Source organism: Aedes albopictus, chromosome 3, assembly GCF_035046485.1.
Source record: "Aedes albopictus strain Foshan chromosome 3, AalbF5, whole genome shotgun sequence".
NCBI classification, from domain to species: domain Eukaryota; kingdom Metazoa; phylum Arthropoda; class Insecta; order Diptera; family Culicidae; genus Aedes; species Aedes albopictus.
The window spans coordinates 342707766-342732062 of record NC_085138.1 but is presented as its reverse complement, the minus strand read 5'-3'; the positions used below and the strand labels follow the sequence as shown (position 1 = coordinate 342732062).

Genomic DNA, 24297 nt, shown 5'->3' with positions numbered 1-24297 from the left:
TCCTCATCAGAGGAAGTCAGATCGCCATTTGGCAAACGAAGTTCGTTCACTCGGAAATCCTTAGATTTAGCAAGGATTTTATTTAACCGACTGACTTCAGTCAAACTGGAAACATTTGTACAAAGGTTTTTCCTGCCGAATCGTTCAGCAGACCGTAGAGCTTTCCTGTAGGCCTTGCGAGCCGACCTGAAAGCCTCCGAACCAGCCGAACGTCGTCTGTTCCAACTCTTTCTACATTGTTTCCTGAGTTTCGCCAGATCAGAGTTCCTCCAAGGGGTTCCTCTTGTGATCTTCACAGACCTTAGAGGGCATGCTTCTTCAAAAGCTTCCATGATGAAGGCCGTTGTAGTATCAACGGCATCATCTAAATCACTTGGAGTATCAATGGATGGTGTGTATCCATGAAATTTGGCCATAACCAAATCAGTAAAAAGATCCCGGTTTGTTGACCGGGAATTCCTGAAACGAAATGTTTGTGAAGTAACATTTAAATGTTCAGAAAAGATGTAGCGATGGTCAGATAAAGATTCTTCATCTGACACATGCCAATTGGTCAGCTCGTGACTAATTCTACTAGAGCAAAGCGTTATATCTAACACTTCCTCTCTAGCAAATATCATGAAGGTTGGGCGGTTGCCTATGTTAAGCAGTGTTGGTAAACTCACACTCAAAGCACACTCATGAACCGCTCCTGCGTGAGCAAACTCGCACGCGATTCTGAATCGTTTTCTCACGCGCGAGAATTTCATGCAAAATCTCGCACTCACGAGTCAAGCGTCGAAATCTCATTCGCTTGAAAAACGAATCCAAATACATTTGAACAGCAATCAATGTTGTTGTACGCTGGATTTGCTTTTGTTTTATCATACAATCCTAAAAACTCGTAAACATTAAGAACACCAAGAAATAAAGGAATGAGTGAAATCATGAGTCAACTCATGCATGATTTTTTCGGCGGTGAGTTTGGCGAGTCAAGAATCGCGCGTGATACAACTCAACCATGAGATTTGAGAATTTGAGTTTTTACCAACACTGATGTTAAGTAATGCAAGATCTGTACTACTTTAGTATTCCATCAAACTGGAGCCTCTCAAGTTAATGTCTGAGCTGCCCCAGATTATATGGTGAGCATTAGCATCACTGCCAACAATTAGCGGAAGGCCTTTTGAAGTACAGTATGCGATGACTTGTTTGAAAGCATCCGTAAAGATGGTTTATCATGCGGTAAATAAACCCTATTGTTCGGTTTCGTATTTCCTGTTGAGGTTTCCAACAGATACATCAATTATGATAGCACATACATCTTTGGTGATTAGTTCAGAGATGAGTGTAGCAATGATTGCTTTGTTGACAAGCACACATGCTCGAGACATGACACGTGAGTTTGCCATTTCATTTTTACTGAAAGTAGCAAACACCGGATTCACAAGGGGGTCACTTTCGCTGAGACCGTCCCACTATTTACACCATGTCTTCAAAAATGTTTAAGGTGGCGATTTTCTGAAAGTCCCCCCCCCCCAAAAAGTAAGAAAAATGCATTTGGTTTATCAATTTGATGGATCCCCCGTTAGTTAGAGCCACAACCATTCGATTTTGATCAATTGTTGGCTCATTCAAACCGTTATAACTCAAAAGTTTTTTCCGAAAACCACCTTATAACAAAATGTTGTTGAAAAGAGGAAAGATAGGGCTACTATTTACAGTTTTAAAAAGTTGGGTCGGCCATATTGATTTTGGCCGCCATCTTGGATTTTTATACCAAAACTGTATTTTCACCATGTTGGCAACCACCGATTTTCAAAATTTTTGCGTCAATCGAAAGCGGTGACATTTTTACACAACATATCAAAAATTTGGAGATGTATCTTTTTCCAATCAAAAGTTATCTGCACTTTTGTAAATCATGACACTTTAGCGCACTGGGCCAGGTGCCGGTTGTTTACATAAATGCAGCGATATTTCACAGTGTTTACGAAAATTTATTGGGAATCTGAATCCAGTAATGGAAAGTTGAAAGTTTCAGCTTTTCAAAACACCAAAAAAAATTACAAAGCAATGTCCGCATCATTGAGAAACAGTTAAAAACGGGAACGAATCTTCAATTTTCCCTAATTAGGCTGCAAGTGCCGATGTGTATACATGTATTCTTTGATGCTGTTGGGTGTCGTTGCCGGTGCGCATGGAAATGTATGAAGAAAACGTGTCATGATTTACAAAAGTGCAGATAACTTTTGATAGGAAAAAGAGACATCTCTAAATTTTTGATATGTTGTGTAAAAATGTCTCCGCTTTCGATTGACGCAAAAATTTTGAAAATCGGTGGTTGCCAACATGGTGAAAATACAGTTTTGGTATAAAAATCCAAGATGGCGGCCAAAATCAATATGGCCGACCCATGTTTTTATAACTGTAAATAGTAGCTCTATCTTTCCTCTTTTCAACAACATTTTGTTATGAAATGGTTTTCAAAAAAACTTTTGAGTTATAACGGTTTAAATGAGCCAACAATTGATCAAAATCGAGGGGTCCGCAAAAATGATTGTGGCTTTTACTAACGGGGGGTCCATCAAATTGATTAACAAAATGCATTTTTCTTACTTTTTTGAGGTGGACTTTCGGAAAATCGCCACCTTAAACATTTTTGAAGACATGGTGTAAATAGTGGGACGGTCTCAGCGAGAGTTACCCAAGGTTTCCTAGATAGAAATTCCCCTTACGAAAGTAAGGTTCTTGGACTATAACGCCGCTTGGGCTATACCATTTTGCATAAGTCTACAAAGATTGATCGTTGCTGTTCTTTTGTGCTGAAGATTGATCTGAACTATCCTAACCGTAGCCACTACCCAAACTAGGCAAGATTAAACTCTTAACAATCACAGCACAAAAAAGAACAGCAACAATAAAGCCAGATCGGTATCGATTTGAGTGCGCCAAAGGCGAGGATGCACAGAATACACAGTGTAGAACGCATAATGCGAAACCATATGGGTGAAAATTTAAACTAATTAATAACATCTTCATAATCCCAACCTTATTCAGCCTCAAGTATGAGATTGAAGAAGGGCAGCTGATTGTCTCGGAGAAACACAAGGTCCACCGCGCTATTGCTCCGGTTAGCACAGTAAGGGCAAATACTGTGCAGGGTGCCCTGGTACTCCACAGGCTCCGTTTGCGATTAGGTTTTTATAAGACCCCCCTAACCATTCATTCCTAGGCACGGTAAGCGTAAAGCCGCATAACACCTTGAATTAGGGGTCACCTGATTAGTGGACTCCTACCACTGGAACAGGCGGTCCGTATCCGTAGTGCTATTCTTAGCCAGTTGAAGTAACCGCTACCGACACTACACAGCTATCTAGGCTGATCGGGAAAAGAAGTTAATATTGATGATCAACTTCATACGGGCCCGAAAAGCCGATCTATCTTTGTACTCAACCAACTATTTGTATAAGTATTCATTTTTATTATACTTTTCACCAAAAACTGTCAAAACATGCATTAAAACTTGATTTTTTCATGTGAAATTGGGGCTTAGGACGGTTTTTGCAAGTTTTTACTCAAAACCAGATACTAAGCATCATATTTAGGAATATAGAACACAGTAAAAAGGACTAAAATAAAATTTCCTCGCATTTTGAACATGAAAAAAGTTTTTAGTTCAGAATACTCTAAAAATTGAAGTTTGAGGCTTCCATATGCTTATTAAGGATAAATTTTTCACTTAAAGTCCAAAGTTAAGCTGGAAAACTCTTAAAATTTTGCCAATATTCTATTTTTTCTTGTAAAATACGTGTTTTGAATGTTTTTTTTTTTTTAATATTTATTCATGTTGTTACAACCCACGGTGTTGTGCCGCTCTTGAGTGTCTACATTATCTACATCTATGCCCCTAGCGGCGCGAGTGTAGGGCGCCTATGAACCTTAGATAAGAGAATAATGAAATCTGAATTCTATAGATGTAAACAAGACCATATTTGGCGAGAAGAAATAGCGAAAGTCGTCGTTCATGCAGGACGTAAGTTAGTGAGCTACCGAAGTAATTAATAGTTCTAGATAGTATAGTAGTTTCTTGTTGCTTCAATCGTAATCTATTATTGATTGCATAGCAGGTAAGATATACGAGTTAAATTTAATTATGAACTGATCCATATACATATCGTTATCTCCAGATTCTCTCCTCTGTACTAGCAAGCGAAATCCAAACTTAACCTGAATTATTACTGGAATTCAGAAGAACAGGTGAAATTAAACAATTACCAGAACTTAGACAATGACTAAACTATACAAATACTTAGATTTCACAGCACCGACCAGAATCTAGATGGTATACGTAATTGGGAAAGATTGGCGGAAAGTTGACAAAACGTAAGTTTCAATTTATCATTTACTCGTGATTATTATTAGTCAATTCTGAAGTTTCCTTAGGATATTGAAACTTCCAATAATAAAGGAACATTGAAGTATCGGAACATTTCTTTCTTCGCCTCGAAAATGCAACACTAGTTGGAATCATTTTTTAAAGGTACAGATTATTTACAGCACTCTTAGGCAACAAAAATATCTACAAAAGCACTCCGAAAGATTTGAAAGTGGTCAAGCGGTTTCAAAGTTATCGGATCCCAAAGTTATTTTTTTTGTGAAAAGGAGAAAAAAAAATACTTAAATCTTTAAAACTCGTATGTGAAGTGAAAACATCTTTTTATCTAGCTTTTTATTACTCGGAAAATCGACTTTGAGCCGTCTGCGCCACCTCTTCATCTCAATATTTTTTGCTCAAACTCAGAGGTTTCTCTTTTTATGTCATTTGAATCCAGAATAGCTGAGGAATTCCAGGTTTCAACAACTTAAAAAAAAATAAGTTGTCACACTATTCTTCAAACCTGTGTCCAGAAAGCATCAAGAAGTTTATCAAAACTGAAAACAGAGCTGTAATGTTGCATTACGCAACACAAATCAGTGTTGTAATAAACCGGTATAGCACTGATAATTTGGTGTGAGGAAGTAGGGCTTTTCCTGACATATTTGCGTGGGGTAAAACAGCATATTACGATGAGGAATTGCAAAAAAATATTTCATGCAGTTCAGTATCATAATTTCTATTTTATACAACTCATTTTGGTATCATAATGGCCAATTTTTCCGAACTAATTCATTTTGCAACTGAAATGAGTTGCATAATGAAAAATAGTTGCATAATGTTCATAATGCAACTCATTTGGGTTGCATTATGAATATTATGCAACTCAAATGAGTTGTATAATGAAAAAATCATTGCATAAAATTTTGTATGGATCTCGTTGTAAAACTCGATTTTTTCAGCGTTCTACTTATACGACTCGTGCTGGAAAAATCAACTTTTTGCAATTCGTTACATAAATAACTATTATTCACTAAACAACCCTCAACAACAAGCATCAAGTAAGTTCTAGAAGTTTTGAAATTAATACGATTCGTGAGATTACCGTCAGAACTATGTGTATTGAGTCTTTCTTCACTTGAGAATGGGCAAATTGGAAGATTCGGCAAACACATGTACCTGTTGCACTCTGGTGTTTTGCCTTCAAAAAAGGCATAACTTTGGAGCAGCCCTACGCCAAAATATCCAATGCACTCACTATAGTGCAGCGCTGGCTGATGATGACGATGTTGGGAGCGGAAAATGTATGTTGGTCGCTGAAGCGACAGAGCCGACGAAAGAGAAGAACGATGGACAAAGGAAAGAGTCAGTATGACGATGATGACGATGATGGCTGAAGGAACTGCTGCATCGTCTCACAATTTGATTCGAAGAAAGGACTGCTCAAAGAAGGAACACGAAAAACTGTGCTGTGCGTCTAAACTGCATTTCCAGCAGAATTGGGGTGCAGCGCTGCGGTGGCGTGCGGTAGACTTCACAGGGGAAGGTTTTCTTTCTTTCGTTTTCGGTCTTCTTACGGAACTGTGAGTGCGTTCTTCGCTTGCTTGCCTGATGGTGGCGGGTGGCTACCTACTCCAAAGACGGCGAGTGACGATGATGACGACGGGGTGTTTTTATTTTTAGATCCCAACTGGGTCCGGATGGGTTGGTCGGCGAAATGTAGTATAAGGAGAAGGAAAATGTGGCAACTGTGGAGGTAGCTGAACCTCTGGCAGAGGAACATCGCTCACCTTTTTTGTACCTCTCCACCTTCTTTCGGGTGCATCTTTAGCCACTTGGCGAAGAAGGGTGAGAAGCACGTTTTAAGCCTTTAGTTATATAGATATGAGTGGCCTAACTGCGGTGATAATCATTATACAGCCTGTTGCTGTTTTCGAATTTATGATAGTAGGGGTATTCACGAAACAGATTAAATTGCTGCGTAAGCCATGATTTTCCGCTTATTTGAAATGTTTCACGATTTTGCGAATGAAATAATCAAAGATTGCCTTGGTGATCGCGACGTTTAATCAGTTTAATCAGTTTACGCTGTTTAGTGAATCCCCCTAGTTAGATTCGCGAAAAATTTCAATAACTTATTTCCACGTGACATCCGTTGCTGCATCGGAGTCTAGGGGAGTGCTCTCACTTCATAGTTTCCACTAGCCTTGCCTAACTGCATTCGATGGGACACGAATAAATAAGTGATGAAATGTATGTGCGACAACACCATGTGGGCGCGCAGAAACTTCCATCATCCCACGGCGGGCGGTGGCAGCGGCGTAATCATCATCACCCATCATCGCCACCACCGCACCGCCGCCAATGATGACTATACGCTCGCTCGAAGGCGGCGAGGTGACCCAACCCAAGTCACCGCCAAAGTAGCAGCAGCTGCTGCTTCATCGTAGGTAGGTACCTACTACGATGTTTGCGTTTGCTGTTTCTCCTGCTGGGTGGCAGCAGCATGGTATGTGGGGACTGTTTTGGTGCTTGGTTGGATGGGCAGTGTGAGGGGAGGTGTGGGAGGTGTTTGGGCCCCAAGTTTCTGTATTTTCGGCAGTGGCGACAGGTGGCGGCAGCATCGAAATGAACCGGTTTGTGAGGAGATAGTTAGCGGTGGGCCTACCAAACCTACATATAAGAGTATCAAAGTGGGGGCATAACTGAGCAGCCAGCAATGGAGCTACAGGTATCTGTTGAGGATGAGCAGAATGTGAAACGGCCACGTGGAATTTTTGATCGGCGAGATTCACAGTCAAACATTGCGATCATTAGTTTTGAATGGCATTCAATACTAGTGACGTGTGTAATAGATTACCCTTTAGAACAAAGTTGTTAATTACTATTGTAGCACTTATAGAGCTAACCAAAATCTTTGCCAATAGACATTTTTTTGCATTTTTAGGTAATGTAGCTGGCTAAGGACAAATACACTTCTAAACCTAATGAACTATATTAAAAACCAAACCTGCACGGTATTGAGACCCAACCCATACATCTAGCACATGGCTTTGCTTTGCAACAACAAATCAACCGTTCTTAGTATGAAAATCCATTTTTACGTTGTATGATAAGTATAACACTTTTCTCTAAATTAATCTAAAATAGTGACATTGGAAGGACTGCTTGAGTTTTAAGTCTCTTTTTACCTACCTGATGAATCAATATATTATTTTATGCATTTCTTCCGTCCTGAGCCCATACGAAATACTTTTTATGAATGAACCACTTCCTTCCACCGCCGTCGACTAGAAAAAAAATCTGCTCCTATTTTAGATGCCTCCACATTTCATTTGCTGCTGCTTGCAACCAAAAATAAATCCTGCCATTTCGTTCCAAGCGAGCAACAAACCATCCAACTGCGGTTCGAAAGGAAATGGCACCTATACCTCCATCAACTCCAACCAACCCGCTTTGTTAAGGTTATGGTAACCAGATTTTCCACCTAGCCTTACCATCCGCCGCGCTTGTACGAAGGAGTAGCCATCACCAACCCGACCATCATCGGCAGCAGACGGTAGTGTGAAGCTCGGCACAGGAGCAGGAAAAATCGATAATCCCTCTTCCAGGAGTGCGTGCCTTCCCGTTGCAGCAAAGTGGTTCGGATACGGAATTTTAATGTGACTAAATAATGTGCTGTATGATTTTCAATTTTGAAGTTTAAAAATGTTATCGAAATTGACGGTTTGGTTTTATTGAGCATAGGGCAATTCGTCAATTGGTGAACAGTTAATATCGAATTTTTAGGTAATTCAACGGTTGTTGAAAAATAAAGACTGTTTCAGAAGTTATAAATATACGTTGTTAATTGAATAAAATGAAATGTTGTGATAATTTCTACAAACTTCTTTCATGAAATAGCATATTGTGCTCCACATTTTTGTATTTCCTTTCAATTGTCTTGCCTTGATATTTTCAAGAACAGCCGAGGTCTCTAATAATTAACTTCATTCTCCAAATTTGTATTTTTAGAAAGGTGTTTTTTTAATGATTTCAACATTGTTTATGACTAAATATTAATATTTATGCAATGAGTTGCAAAATAAAGATTTTTACAGCACGAGTTATACATTTATCCAACGAGACTTGCCGAGTGCAAAAAAAATATCTATTTTTTTTATCATATTCGCTTTCTTAACAAATTATCCAAGAAATGTCTTCATCTAAACCTAAAATTTGATAAAGGTTTTTGCACAACATTTTTTAACATCAAATTTTTTATTTTTTAAGGTTTTCTACGGAACATAAGAACTGCTAAACAGTTTCTTAGCTTTCCTGAACGTATTTAATTTAAACTAATTCATTTTTCAGCTTATTCGATCCTTCAGATGGCATAGCTTGTCGTACCATAAAAACGAATGCAGTAAGCAGTAAGTAAGACATTCGTTTGCTTAACGTTTGCTACTTCCTGTACTAACTTCCACACTAAGAATAAATCGCAGAATTCTGTGAAACAATTCACAGAATCTAAACTGTAAACCAAGTTTTCACAGATCTTACTGCGAAATTCAAAGTTTACGAATCCAACTGTCAAAACTTCACCGAAAATTCGGTGAAGGCCAACAAACTACAAAATTCTGTGAAATTTGTGCATTACGGTCAGAGCTGCGCAAAATCAGTCATGTCAGTTGACTACTGATTTTGCACCACCGCGGTGCACCGTCACTATCACTGTAGGCCGACCGATCAATATCAAGTCGACAGTGACCGGCAACGACTTGATACTGACCCGCACTTCACATTACAACTGAACTGATATTTTGGCGATGTTAACAAAGACTTAAACTTTTTAATGACTAACATGCAAAACTTGTTATTTTGTATCACATATTCAAATTTCATCACGGTATGTGTTTATTTTGATTTGTTAACGAATTTTTAAGATGACCTATCAGTGATATGTACCCCCCATCACAGTCAGTCCATTCATGATGGAAAAAGGAAAACGACGGTGACTTAACAGAGCACACGCTGACTTGGATCGCAGTCAGCCTATCAAAATCGGCGATTTGCCTACCATTGATAGTGACAGAGAGCAACTCTGATTACGGGTCGGTAATCAACCAAATTTTTTCCACATACTGCGATTTTCACCGAATTTCTGTAAAACTAGTAGTCAGCCATATTCCCAAGAGCGCGTGGGGTGTCAAAATTCAACTGATTGATTTTATTTTATTTGTTATTTCGTGAAGGTAGTAACTTAAGCTGAAGTGAAATCCAGCAGAACAATTTCAAAAGCAGGTTAAGTGGCTGGTTAGTATTTTCCATAATTTCCATAATTCACATCCATTAATCGAAAGAGGAGGATTTTATCTTTCTATTTGTGCTAATGGATTGCTCGAGAGGGATGGGATACGCTCCACAGCTTTGTGAGAAGGCATTGATTGTGAATGCAGTTACGCCCTTTTGAAATGTGGGTGCCGATATGTAATTTTTACATCTTAATAATATTTTATTGTATTAAATGCCTGATGTTTCTGCCAGATTGAAGTGCCCAGACATATCACCTCGATGCATCCCCGCATGGAAAATCCTGCAATCAACACCTTTCATCCCGTGAATCTTACCTTCGTGATATGTACATACAACTGAATGTTGGAATAAATATTGCATTTGCAAACAAATCCAATAGATACAGAATTTCATTCTGATTTTGATTTAACAAAACTCCCAAAAAACACCGAATAATTCGGTGAACCGCAAATAATTCAAATGAAAAATCACCGTGCATTTGTACAAAAATCACCGAAAATTCTTTGAAACCTACAAAAATAAACAACGCATCTACCGAAATTCGGTAGAAAAAATCACCGAAGTGTTCGATGAATTTGACAGATGAGCATTTATTATCTTTACGGATCGTTCGGTGAAGCATAAAAACACCGAACAGTTCACCGAAAAATCTGCTGTTGGGATTTCGGTGAAATATCACCGAATTTTGCGATTTATGCTTAGTGTTGTTGTTGTTGTTGAGAAATTTGAAACAACAATTTTTGCATTGAGAAGGCCCGTAGTGATGGTTCTTGATCAAATATTCCAGTGAAAATTGCTTAAACCAATCGAGAAATATAATTTCTTATTGAAACAGTAACTTTCATTGTGTTTGGAAATTGAATATTTTATATGTGACATTTTTCCTTCTTTTTTATGCTACATTTTTTGACCACTTTGTGCAACTTCAAATTTTAATCATCTAGTTTATAGAGCCCTATTTTTTAACTTGTACAAGAAACATCAACAAAGTTGGTATTATTTGCTTCGTAAGAATGTTTATTATAAGAGCTAGAAGAAACTTTTTAGGATATTGTCCTCAAATTGAAATGGCAGTCAATCATTAGTGCATTTATAATTTCTGAAACTGTCTATAGGTATATCTATTTGTACAGATGTACATATGTCACAGTTGATATGGATAGAGTAGAGTAACTCAGAGAATATGCTAAACACCACAGATCTGAATCAGACGTGTATCTGGACACTACTCATGTCTGATTAAAAAAAAAATCATATTTTTCCCATACAAAACGTTTCATACAAAAAAGGTTCGCTTCGGGACTACTTTTATGTCTTTCTTGAGGATCTCTGGGAGACATTCAAATCAAATTTGGCTGCTACTAGTTGCTACTATGCAATTCCAATCAAGTTTTTTTTCAATAATGGTCATTTATTATCGATAGATCAACTATAGTAGATTCTAAATCTGTCCTTGAATCTCCTAATGAAGCGTATTTGAACGATTGGATGTCAATTTTGTGAATTAAAACAGAAATCTTCATGAACCTATAATCGCCTAATAGTATGCAATGTTACAAGGTTCTTGCTGTTGAAACTGTAGAGTTTATTTAAATTTTCAAAGCAACTTTATTAATGACAATACACCACGCATAGCACAACCTAATTATGTTATACTATAAACATTTTTAAACAGATAACGATACTTGCTAACTAAATAAACAGAGTTTTTCACTCAATACTCCGCAAACTTACATTTATACGTAGTATTCTAAAAAAAAATTACTCGACTCATCGCCTGACATCTCCATCGACAACAAAAACTGTTTTTAGGGTCTTTAAAGGTTTCTACAGAATGTGCTTTTATTTTGCATTTATTCGTAGAAGTTCACAAACTTGAATTGACCAGGCAGATATTTGAAACCCTTCCCTGAACTTGAGTAATTTTAAACGACCATTATAGAACTTTGTGGACCTTCACATTCCTTCGAGGGACCTGCAAGAGCGCCGGTTAAGTTTGTAGATATAAAGGCTTATATTCCATTAAGATCTTGGAAGATCTGTACCATCCGTACAGCTCAATACAATCTTTCATGTACTAGTTAGATGAATCATGGATTTGGGACGTATACATGGTGTTCAATAAGTTCGAATACACCATATAATTTGAAATAATTTCACATTTCAGGCCGAACATGTCTAAAGGTCCTATCTGCAGAAAAGTGGCTCTCTTTGGTTTCCCTCTCTTTCGTTAATATCTCAGCTGTTCATTTGTATTATGACTGTCTCCTTGCATTGAACGATGGTCAAAACAATCGTCATTTGATTTGTACTGCAAAAATAGTTGAAAAGTGTACCATTACATTGCAATAATTGAAAGAGAAAGTGAACAAAGAGAGCCTTTCAAATGCAGATAGGACCTATTAAAATGTTTGGCCTGATTTGTTATTCAAATTGTAAAAGTAAATGTATAATAGGTCATATACTGCCGTTTTACGCATAGTTGTCCCATGTTATATGGGATTCCCATATAACATGGGACAATTATGCGTAGGACGGCAGTATAACACTGATCAAATACAGCATACACGCTAAAACCGCTCAGCACCTAAATTGTGTAAGATCTACTCAAAAGGGCTTAATTTCCAGACCACACCAAAAATGTGTAACCGCCACACATTCACAAAAACAGCTCGTACACTTTTCTAGATACGAAATGTCGATATTTTTTGTTTACCAAGGTCACTCGTAAATCTAGCTAGATTGCCGTACATATTTTTTTTTGCGAATTTCACGATTTTGCGGATGTAGGAGCTGATTTTGTGAATGTGTAAGGGTTACACATTTTTGGTGTAATCTGGAAATTATGCACTTCAGTGCTGTGCGGTTTAAGCGTGTATGGCCCGAACATATTCGGTTCCGCCAATTTGAGGATACCGTCAAGGCGCCATTCACCGTTGGGCTCCATTCACCGTGTGCCTTCGAATATTTTTTCATTATTTCCATATTATGATTGAATGATATGACAATTTCCCTTCAATTTTACCAATACAACATTGTATTGGTGAAATTGAAGGGAATAATTTATCATTCAATCATAATATGGAAATAATGAAAAAATATTCGAAGGCACACGGTAAATGGAGCCCCCACGGTGAACGGCGCCTTGACGGTAAATCGAGCAAAAAACTTACCGCCTGTCGTCAGTCTGTCGCAAACGGCTCATCCGAGAGCGACAGATCCTTCCGGTTCGACCTCCTCAAATATGGATCTCTGAGCAGCCCAACACAACCAGGACGCACGCAACATGGCATTACGGGAGCTCCTTCTGGCCCCGTAACAGTCGAGCCACCTTCTTTCGCCTACCCATAGAATAATGCTACTGCATCTGATTCCCGCCATTAAAGACCGTATCGTTAATTATGAGTACACCTTTGAGGCTGTGTATTAAAAAGACTATGCCTTATTTTGACAACTGCTATGTGTCTATGTGTTGCTAACGTTGTAAACAAACGATAACCTTCATTAAAAGTTAAAGTTTTTCCTCAAGTGGAACAATGCGAGGGTTTACGGGGAACCCAAGAAAAACTGGGTCAACGTAAGCAAAACCATCGTCGGAACGGTTGTCCAAAACCTTCTGAAGAACGCCAAGAAGAAAGTGCGAGAGGTGGCAAGATCCACGAAAAATTAAATATACAATCATGTCATGGGCTTTTCTGATGGTCAATAAACAATGTAATTGAATTTAATTTACAAAATAAATAAAACATTTTTAAATACAGCAATTTTCAGGTGTACTCATAATTAACGATACAGTCCTTATCGTCGTCCTGGTCTTGTTTACGGTGGATCGGAAGGAGTCTCCCAGCCTAGCGTCCCAAGCAAGTATGCGTGTAGTTCCAGTTTTTCCTACGTTGATGACTTCGACCATTCCACTGCCGTTCTAAGCATATCTGTACAACGTTGGTTTTCTACGCATACTGTCCCACCGCTCTAACTTAGGTAAGTGACAACTAAAAATCAATGTCAGAAAGATGCTTGATGTTATCGTGGAATATTTATTTGTGATGCAAAATGAAAAAAATATTAAATTAACTTCAAATGGCTCTATTACTGAGAAAAACACGGTAAGAATGCAAAACAACATGGGACAGATATGCTTAGAAGGGCAGTCCAGTTCTGCTCTTGTTACAAACAACCTCAACGTAATGCTCGAAAGTAGTGTATTTTCATCACCTGCTTCTGTGTTACCGGGCCGCACTGTGAAAAGTCTCATGGAAGCTCCCGAATCATCTGACCCAGTCGAGTTAAACGCAGCCTCCGCTCATCATAGCCGTCCCGGGCCTGTGGCCAGTTGTGGTTTGGGAGTCTTCTAACCCGTTACCTCAGGCGAGTATGACGACCATTCAACCCACAGTATGGACCCACAGTACCCGGTGATTCAATTTTCAGTACCTTTGAACGTTCATCGACGCATGGCCATGCCAACGACGACGAAGTACTGATTTATTACCAGAACTCTGGTGGGATAAATAGCAGTACAGGCGAATATCTTCTAGCAACATTCGACGACTGTTTTGACGTTACTAGGTCGGTTATGTAAGATTATCATCATTGGTGACTTACCCCATCTGGTATCGCATGACAATCATCTCAAAACGGTGTTCTTGATCCTGATGCTGATCGCTCTACGTTCCATGCTGGACGATTAAACTGTTTGATCGCTGTAGCTCTGCTACAACAACCGTTGCCTTGATCTTTGTTTTACGCAAAATGTAGCCCCGTTCTTCTCGATCGCACCAACTCCGCTAATTAAACAAGTAAGGTACCACCCCGCGCTGATCATCTCCCTGAGTGATCGCCGTACTACAGAGGTGAAAGGAATAACAGCAGTTTCTTACGACTTTCGGAAAGCAGACCATGTCAGTATTTCTGAGTGCCTTGCTTCTATCGACTGGCCAAGCGTTCTGGATGGGCGCGATGCTGGTAAGGCTGCTCAAACTCTCTCCGACATAAATGAACACGTAGAGCGATATGTTCCTGAAAAGGCGCACACAAATTATGATAAACCGTGGATGACACGCGAGTTTCGCAGATTAAAGACCAGGAAAAGGGCTGCACGCAGGAACTACTCTAAATACCGCACGCTTCCCTTGCGGGAACACTACTTAAGACTGAACGAATTTAATACCGTTGTTTGCGTATTGCCCTCGGCTGTATGCACTCAACGCATAATGCAAGCCTAGAGGTCTTGGCAGGGGTGAAACCTCTCCAGAACCCCTTCTGGGAGCTCTCGCTAAGGTTACTTATCAAGTGTGGAGTGAGCAACACACTTGTCATTGAAAATTTCGAAGAAATGCTCAGTCTGAACAGTCAATCAAAATTCATGAGAATCTATCTGTTCTACATGTCATCTGACATAAGCCCAAGTTATAATCCTCCTCGTGTACACTTCACTAATGACAGTTCCTCTGTTAAATACGATCTGTCCATGAAGCAAGCTATTCATGGACTACAAGATCAATTTCGATGTATATCTATTCCTCGCATTTTTAACGAAAAGTTCCAAAATGTCAATTCCTGTAAGATATTATTCACTGATGGGTCTCGCATAAATGGATCAACTGGTTTCGGAGTCTTCAATGAAAACTGTACCGCCTTCCGCAAACTTCAGGAACCTTGTTCGGTTTATGTTGCTGAGCTGGCAGTAATCAACTTCGCTTTGGGGATGATTTCCAACATGCCCGTAGACATTTCTTCATCTTCTCGGATAGCCTTAGTTCGATTGAGGCACTTCGGTCGATGAAACCTGTAAAACATCCATCTTACTATCTTACAAAAATAAGGGAGCAGATGGGTGCACTGATCGAAAGATCATACAAGATTACCTTTGTTTGGGTCCCCTCGCATTGCTCAATTTATGGCACTGAGAAGGCGGACTCTCTCGCAAAGGTGGGCGCACAGGAAGGTGAAATCTATGATAGAAGAATTTCACATGATGATTTTTTTTCCATTTTGTTCGCCAGAGTTCTCTTCAAAGTTAGCAAAATGATTGGCGAGATGGCCAGCTGGGACGGTGGTTACATTCCATTATTCCTAATGTTTCTTTGCGAGTGTGGTGGTATGGTTTGGATGTAAGTTGCAATTTCATTCGCGTGATGTCAAGACTTATGTCCAACCATTACTCGCTAGACGCGCATTTACACAGGATAAAACTCGCGTTGAGCAATGTTTGTACTAAGTGCGGTTCCGGTTATGATGACATCGACCACGTAGTTTGGCAATGCCTGGATAATGACGCCACTAGCACTACTTTTGGATACCCTTGAGGCCCGAGGTGGATAACCCTTTGTTCTTGTGAGAGATGTGTTGGGGACCCGCGATGTCACATATATGGGATGTATTTTCGACTTTCTTCGCTCTGCTGGTATAAAAGATTAATTCGCTTGTGTTTTCTTCTCCAGTTTATTTTTCTCTGTTTTGTCCTCTTTGTGTTACCAAGCTACTCCTGGCCATCCGGAAGACCAAGTCCCACAACAAGTTGGTACCAAATACACCGAATACGCTAGCAAGGTGCGATTCACCCCCGGATGAGCTGCAGTGAAACCTTTGACCTAATCCTTACCCTGTCCATCCCTCAAAATGTGACCTTCTAACCTCGAGCTGCCACGAGTACCCTGGCTTCCACACATTACTAACAGATATAATGAAAAAGTTATTACTCAGTATAATGTATACTATTAAATACAAAAAAAGATCTTCGGCTCCGCAAAGCGTTATACGCGATTGAGCCCCAAATAAATGAACTAGATAAAAAAAAAACATTGAAATTATACAATTATTTATGTTTAGAATTTTTTGGCATGACAAAATCAAACTAGCACTTTTTTAGGTCCCACTTGCCCCGGGGTACCTTAATTACAGTTGTGAACAAAGGAATCGAAATCTGTAAAATCCGAAAATCAAAATTTAAAAATATTTTCTGGACACACAAACAGCTAATAATTATCCACTTGAAAAAGTCTCATAATTGTAAACGCGTCGAACCACTGCGAATAGGTGGTGGTGGCGCAAGATGACGACATCCATTTTCCCGCTGCGACGCACAAAGCCCAGGAAAAAGCCACCACCCAACCAACCAGGCAACCAAAGCAGAGGCAGAATGGACGCCCGCCGCCGCCTTAGGGGGTGGTCGAAAAAATTTTCACCATTCATGGCAGCCGCCACCGCCCCCTGGCTGGCTGGCTGACTGGCGAAGGCATATGTTTACCCAGCGGGCGCCAAAAACTTACCTCTCATTTTTCCGCGCCGGTTCTATCCATTTTGAAAGTTATCCATTTTCCTAGCTTTTGGGGCGGTCACTTCACTGGAAAATTTTCCTCTAGATTTTCACTTTTCACACAGGAAAAAAAAAATCACTCACATTCTGGCTGCGAGGAGTACACAAACGGACACAACCGAACGACTCGACCAGTCACTCCGAAATACGCGCGACTTACGACGACGGACGAGCGGCGAGCCTCTTCCCGTCCTGGTCCTGGCCTGGCTGTCTGTGGTGCGGTGGCGCTCGTGCCCGAAGGATGAGAAGTTGCACTTTCCGATACGCGCCCGATATACCTGGCGATAAACGGGAGCAGGAGAGCGAGAGGAGGGGTGGAAAATCCACCCCTCATTTTCCTTCGACTCGGTCTCGAATGCGCGCCCGCCCGGGTGTAGTAGAAAGACGGTCCTTGATGATCACTAGGTACTCACTCACACAACCCCAAAGCCAAGCAAGCAACCGGAAAGGGGATGACGAAAATCGTTGCGCGCGGCGGTGGGATGGGGTTGTATGGGTGAGATGATGCAGTTCGTACGACAACAAAGCGTGTCTCGCGTCGTCCTCGAGCATGGGTTGACTTCGGTCCGGTTCCGCTTCCCCCTTCTCGGAGAGCGAAGTGGGCGCGCATGCATCTATCGTTGTTGGTGGAAAACGTAAACATTTCGTATGGATGGTTGTCGGGTTGGCCGCTGCGGGGTGGGAGAGCGCTGCTATGCGTTTGGCGGGAAAGTTGAATCTTATTGATGCGCATTCGAGAATCACGTGTTCGATCAAGAATGTTTTTCACCGTAAGCTTACCGTTTTAAATCCAAGATTTTGAGCATGAGCATCGGTGACTTCCCAAGTAACAATTTATAAAACTTTTATGGCATTCCTGAAGTAATTTCTAAGCTAGAATAATAAAACTTGGCAATAAAGCTCTTTGTTCTGCAAATCCAAGATAAAATTGGCATAAAATGTCTATAAGACTAATCTGGCCCACTCGTCAGGAGATCTCCAAGGCTGCTTTTGAAGACTGCTTTGAAACTAGTTGTATTTATGCACTTGCACTCATGATTGATTATAAGAACTTCATAAAACTCTAACAAGAATAGCTTGAGGCATGTTGATCTTTTAGCTGTCTTTCTCAAAAGTGCTAATGGTGCATAATAAATGAAATCTTTTACCTAAACATTATGCAGATGCGAACTAGTTTTGTTTCATGGATGACATGTTAATTGAACTGCGTATTAATTTTCATCAACTGACTAAAGCATTTCAATTGCTTGACAGATCATTTGGTAGGTGGTAGGTGGTCTGATCTTCGTTAAGCCTTCGTTGATCTGGAGTACGACCAGAACACGGCAGCTGGCTCTGATCGGCATACGAGTGGTGGCCCCACCATGGTGTTTGCTCGCAAGCTTGGGACGCCGCCGGGTAGCGACACTGTATTTATGGAGAGCGTCTGGGATACGGTTGGCCGGAAGCTGCGCAGAGGGTGGGTAAGCGGCACATGCCTGGTGGTCCAATCGAAACACGAGCGTTGGATAGCTGCTCTGCGGCCGGCGAGCGAACACGAGGGTACCCGAAAGACGTAGCTGTCCACTACCGCTGTTGCGTTGGCGGTCGGCGACGTTTGGTCGTAGAATGTTATTCCCTTCCCCCCAAGGGGGGGGGCGATTTAACGATAATAGTGGCGTATTCGCCGTGCGCCCGAACTAACCGACGATCCCACTTTCGTGAGGTTGCCTCTTCGGCGGCTGTTATTCGACTCCCCTTTTTTCGTTTTCTTTACCAAGTCCTTCGTTATCGTTCATCATCTGGCGTTCCACATATCCGCTATAGCATCGCAGCCAACTTCAGTTATTGCGTTTTCCACCGCAGGTATGTGTTTTCACCCAGTTCTCAGAAACTTGCGTTTGTTTTAAATCAACCGTTTAAGCCTAACTCGTATAAACTGTTTCCCTAATTTCACACGCCGTAAAGAACTAAACAAATTTGTTACTGTTCGGGTTCGGTAACAGCTTTCAGTCACGGAAAAAGCGTTGATACTTCTACATCATTGCCAACGTTTCGATCCTTGGGTTGGGATCTTCTTCAGGGCTCGATCTTAATCAACTTGTGATAATCGTATTTTTGCACACGATCGTTTGTCGGATTCTAAAAGACACTGCACTTTTCTCGTTCATCACCAGCGCCCTAGTGGGATGTTGGGTGGGTGGTACGAAAGGGAGACACTCGAGACAAGAAATCAGCGGAACACAACACTGCGGCTGTTATCAATCGCCGTTCCCAACCCAAGGATCGTAACGTTGGCAATGATATAGAAGTATCAACGCTTTTTCCGTGCCTGAAAGCCGAAAAACTCCCATAGAAAATAAGAAAGCGCCTCAAAAATAATATCAATCATAAATGGCCGGGGTTCAGCTAAACCGAACTAAGCGCCAAAAAGTTTATTCCGAGATAATTAAGTTTAAAGTTCAACAACTCACAAATAAACAACAGCTAAGATAATTTGAAACTTTTCCGCACACATGTAGCTTTCAAGCCATTATTAACCATCAGAGATGAAGAACCCATCTAAATTATTTGAAATCATTGATATAATTACATTTAATTTCTCAGTACTTTGCACTCAGTTCACTCTGGCTGAACAAAAAGATTGGAATAAGGTTTATAGTTCAGTGTGGCTAACTGTGTTTCTTTGTTTCAGAGAAAACCAGTCGGATTGTGAAAAAAAATCTCGATTTTTCATCGTCTGAAGTTGAAGTCGATATCACTCAAATCCTTTACATGAATCAGAGAGGACGCGTATAGTATAGTAGCACGGAGGTCTCAAAATAGTTTGAAATATGAACGGCGGAAGCCCTCCCAGCTCAGCAGTTGCCACGCATGTTTTTTCATAGGCCATGCATTGTGCAGGCACAGAGCAAGAGTGATTATGTCAAATGATGTCCTTGCATGTCCTGAGTTCCTGAGATGTGAAAGTGGAGCAATTTGTGTACTTCAAATTTATGCTGGTCGAAGAAAACCATGAAAATGTTCTGCCAAAGTGAACCAAGACAAAACAAATTTCAAAAATACGAAAGAGATTCGAATCGAACTTGGATCATTTGAGAGATAACCAAGCGCGTTACCTCTAAGTCATTTTACCTAGCTGAAGTTCTAAACATTCTTCTCAAGGATGGTTTTCGTAAAAACGCCATTTTTCGATCAGCCAAAGCGAACCAAGTGTTTGATTTTTTCAACCTTTATTATTCTTATTATCCTTGTTGTTTGATGACGGCTTCTGTGTTAAAGTATCAGCATAAGGTGTATCGACATAACGCAGGTATTCAAAACCAGTTGATTTTTGAATTGTTGAGAATAAATTGATTCTAAAATACAGTGGATTTGGTTCACTCTGGCTGAATGTGATTTGGAAAAACGGTGATCAGGTTCATCGACATATAATTGGATCCTCTAACACCCGTATTTCTAATTACGTGTTCAATTCTCTAACAGATTGTTACTATGAGTCGGTTAGAAGTTAGAAATCTGACGGCGATGACGGAAACTTGAAATGTTCATCATCTAGATCTATACTTAAATATTTCGCTGATTCTATGAAATGGTTTACAGTTCAGTCTGGCTGGGTGCAATTTCATTTTTTGTATGTTCTGCCAAACAGAAATATCGAATTTACTCCACGAATAGCTGTAAGAATTACTGGATTTTTACACTGAAGGTTGATCATCATATTCTTCATCCAATGGTTAAGAAAACTTATTTTTTCAAAATATGGTCTTTGGTTCGGTTTAGCAGAACACCGACCAAATATACAACGAAGACATAAATTTCCTATCAAAACAAATTGCTACGCCACTTTTTCAATTCTATCTAAAAATGGCTGCCGTTCCAAGCGAACAAAACTCATGCAGCCGCCATCAATTGTTATTAGGAGAAAGTGGGGTAAGATGCCATTTTTATAACTTTCATCGTTTTCAATGATATATAGCCTCATTTGTTAGGCTTTCAAAGTGCTAACAGCAACTAGGCAATATTTGCTCGATGCTTCAGCAAAAATATTCACTATGCTAATGCATTTTCATAGATTTTCAGCTCGTTTAAAAACTGTTTCGTAAAACGGAAGTGGTGCAAAAAGGCCATCTGCCATGGGGTAAGATGCCACTTCATGAAAACAATCAAAAATTACGTCCATCGGTTTTCGGGCTTTTTCGACTCACTTTCACCCCTCTGTCACGTTTTTTTCGTGCACTCAATATTCTCACCCCCTCCCCGCTATACGATGGTCGTCTTATTTGAATGACCTCTAACATGGATAGCGTAGACATCAACAAAAATGAACCTCCATGTGTGCCTCAATCTCTTTGGAAACACATGGCTGGTAACAAAATCATCAAAAAACCTTAATTGCAAGCACGAAAAACAGGAAGTTGCCAATTTTCATTGGGAAATCAAACGATTTTCCGTTGGTTTGGCGGCCAAGCGTCTAGAAGGATGTTTAATGTAAACATATCTTGACACCATTCACCTATAGTAATGTTCAAGTCCCATCCAGGAATGATTTTACTAGTTAGGCGGTAATGATTAATAATAAATTTCATCGTGATTAATGATTAAGATTAATCAAAAATCATTAATCATAATCACAAAAAATCTCATTTAATCATTAATCGTTAATCTTAATCACACTGATTTCGCAATTTAATCATTAATCATTCATCACTAAAAATGGTTAACCATATGCAATATATCATACAATTTGAATCGGTTCAAATGCTGTTCTAAATAATATAATTTACTATTCTTTTTTCAAAAATATCCCAGACAGAGTTACCTAGGCATTTGTTTTTATTATCGTACAAATTGGGTAGAAGGGTCTCAGATTTTCATAAAATAAATTCCACAGGCTGTGTAACCTGTCGGTTACATCCTTAGACTTTTATTATTTGTATGAGACGAATGTTGGCGGAAATTTCATGTTTTTTTGTCTTGTTAATGTCAGAAGGCCCCACACGACTGAGAGGGTTACTCCGCTACCAAACCATTACAAACTAGCGTTGCTGAATTAAGGAGACAAAGGGCGACCTCTGGGATTTTTTCTTTGAAAGTGTAACTTTTCCCATAGTAAATCCTATGCAAACTTTGAACCGCTTGCGCTAAATTATAGTTTCACCGATTGCGCTGAAATTTTGTTCAGTTCATATGCGACCTAAATGGGATCTAAAAAGTCGATTGGAGCGAGGATTTATTTTTTCAATACAAGCGTGTCCCATACTAATATAGGCGTCCGTGTGAGAAACACTGATCTTTGCGATCGACTAAAAGTAGTGCCGCGTAGTGTTGCTACAATCCCCCCCCCCTTTCTTTTCCGATGGCCGGAATTGGGGCAACGGCCTACTTCCGTTCAGGACCTCTTCCCGTATTATAAAATACGGCCTCACACGGGTCGACTTGGAAGTCAAAATGGCTTCCGAGTCTAACAGCCAAAGACGACCTTACGTCCGATTCCGGACGAACCCCTCGGGCCCATGGCGGCCCTACACGGTGTGCTGAAACACGATTATTATCGAATTTGCATGAACCTAAAATATTTTTTCGTTATAAGTTAGCCTTAAGCGTGTAGAAAAAGATTCTGGGGGGTAGAAAATCTTTCATCGGGGAAAATTGAAATAAAATCGATTTTAGTATTTTACCATTTTATTCATATAAAGCTAGTGTTACGCAAAAACAGGTAAGTCAAACTCCTCTTTTAAAGCCACCTTTCCAATCATAAAATTAAACATTCATAGAGTAAAATAAATGTAAAACGTTTTACAACGAATTACAAATTATTTGAGACGTTCGTTCTATGTGACCAGCCCACTAGAGTCTGCCAAATTTCATATATCAGAATAGCACATAAATTCAATGCCCTATATGTGAAGGTTCTGCCTCTTATCTCTTGTTAAATTTTACTCATAACAAACTCTGACAGTGACAAAACATCGTCCTAAAGTATAGACGTGACTTGTGAATTTACAGGCATTACCCGTAATTCCTGTCGATGCCAACGGCCCAACTTCCCTTCCAAATGGCAACGTTAGTTTTTTTCTGATGCAACTTCTAATAATATTTGATTCTGAGTCAACGATACCAAAAGTCTGACTTCTAAACGCGAAGCCAGGACAGCATCAATGTTCTTTATGTGTTGTGATGTGAATAATATTAATATATATACCTGTTTTTGTGTGGTAGCCCCAAAAAGAGAACATAAAATTTTAGAAATAAAATAAAACTTTTGTGTACCCTGAAATTGCCTGTAATCATCCATGGCATGACGCGCAAATTATTTTATTTTTATTTATTTTTTCATGGCAATTTCAAAACATGAAATGGTTTTCTGTAATTGTGTTTAAATTTAAATTATTAAATTTATGTTATCTTACAATTGTTGAAAGCATAAATTTCTGCCACCTTTGATAAAATGAATCATAAAATCACACTGGTCAAATTCGATAAACTGGGTATGAAAAAGGGGCTCCTCATTTGGCCTCAATCCCATTCAACCAGACGCAGTATGTCTGTGAAAATACGTATCTTCACCGTTCACAGTATGGTCCAGCGTTCTGAAAGGCAGTCATCTTGGATCGTTTCTTCCCCAGCTGTACATAAATGACGTTAAAATTATCCTCAAATGCCTGAAACTTTCATATGCTCACGACCTGCAGTTGTATTTCATGATTAAGAAGCGTCCCGATGCAGCTTTTCTGCAGCAACAGCTTAAAACCTTTGCTACATGGTGCTCGTCAAACCGGATATCACTAAATATTTCGAAATGCTCTGTCATATCATTCGGCCCAAAAAATTGTATTTCCTACTTTGGCTACGCTTTGGGAGGTGGTAAATTAATGCGCGAATCGACAGTCAAACTGCCGTAATTCTGCAAAGTGCCGTAAGCGCCATTCAAAAGTTTGACATTTTTTTGTTATAAAAAATGGGCCAAAACTATCAATGTCGCTTACGTCACTTTGCAGAATTACGGCAGCAAAGATCTCGGAGTTCTGTTTGACACAAAACTGCCATTCAAAGACCGTGTCACTTATGTCATGGTCAAGACATCGTCGCAACATGGCTTCCTCTTTCGCCTCGCCCTCGCCAAGAAGTTTAAGGACATCTATAGCTTGAAGTCGCTATATTGTTCAATAGTGCGCCCCATCTTGGAATACTCGGTTGTTGTCTGGACTTCTTATTAAAACAATGAAATTCCCCGCATTGAAAGAGTACAGCGTAAATATATTCGTTTTTCGCTTCGTCATCTCAGGTGGAGGAATCCGCTAACATTGACAAGCTATAAAAGCCACTGTTAGCTTATTAATTTGGA

At 39.8% G+C, this 24297-nt stretch overlaps 1 protein-coding gene across 1 annotated transcript in view; it reads right to left on the bottom strand.

The window, feature by feature from the left end:
- LOC109424624 (protein charlatan) overlaps positions 1 to 17256 on the bottom strand; it is a 181552-nt gene extending 164296 nt beyond the window's left edge. Inside the window, exon 1 of the mRNA XM_062843142.1 lies at positions 16924 to 17256. The gene's annotated coding sequence lies outside the window, so the exon portion shown is untranslated. The remainder of the gene's footprint in view (positions 1 to 16923) is intronic.
- Positions 17257 to 24297: the final 7041 nt, after the last annotated feature.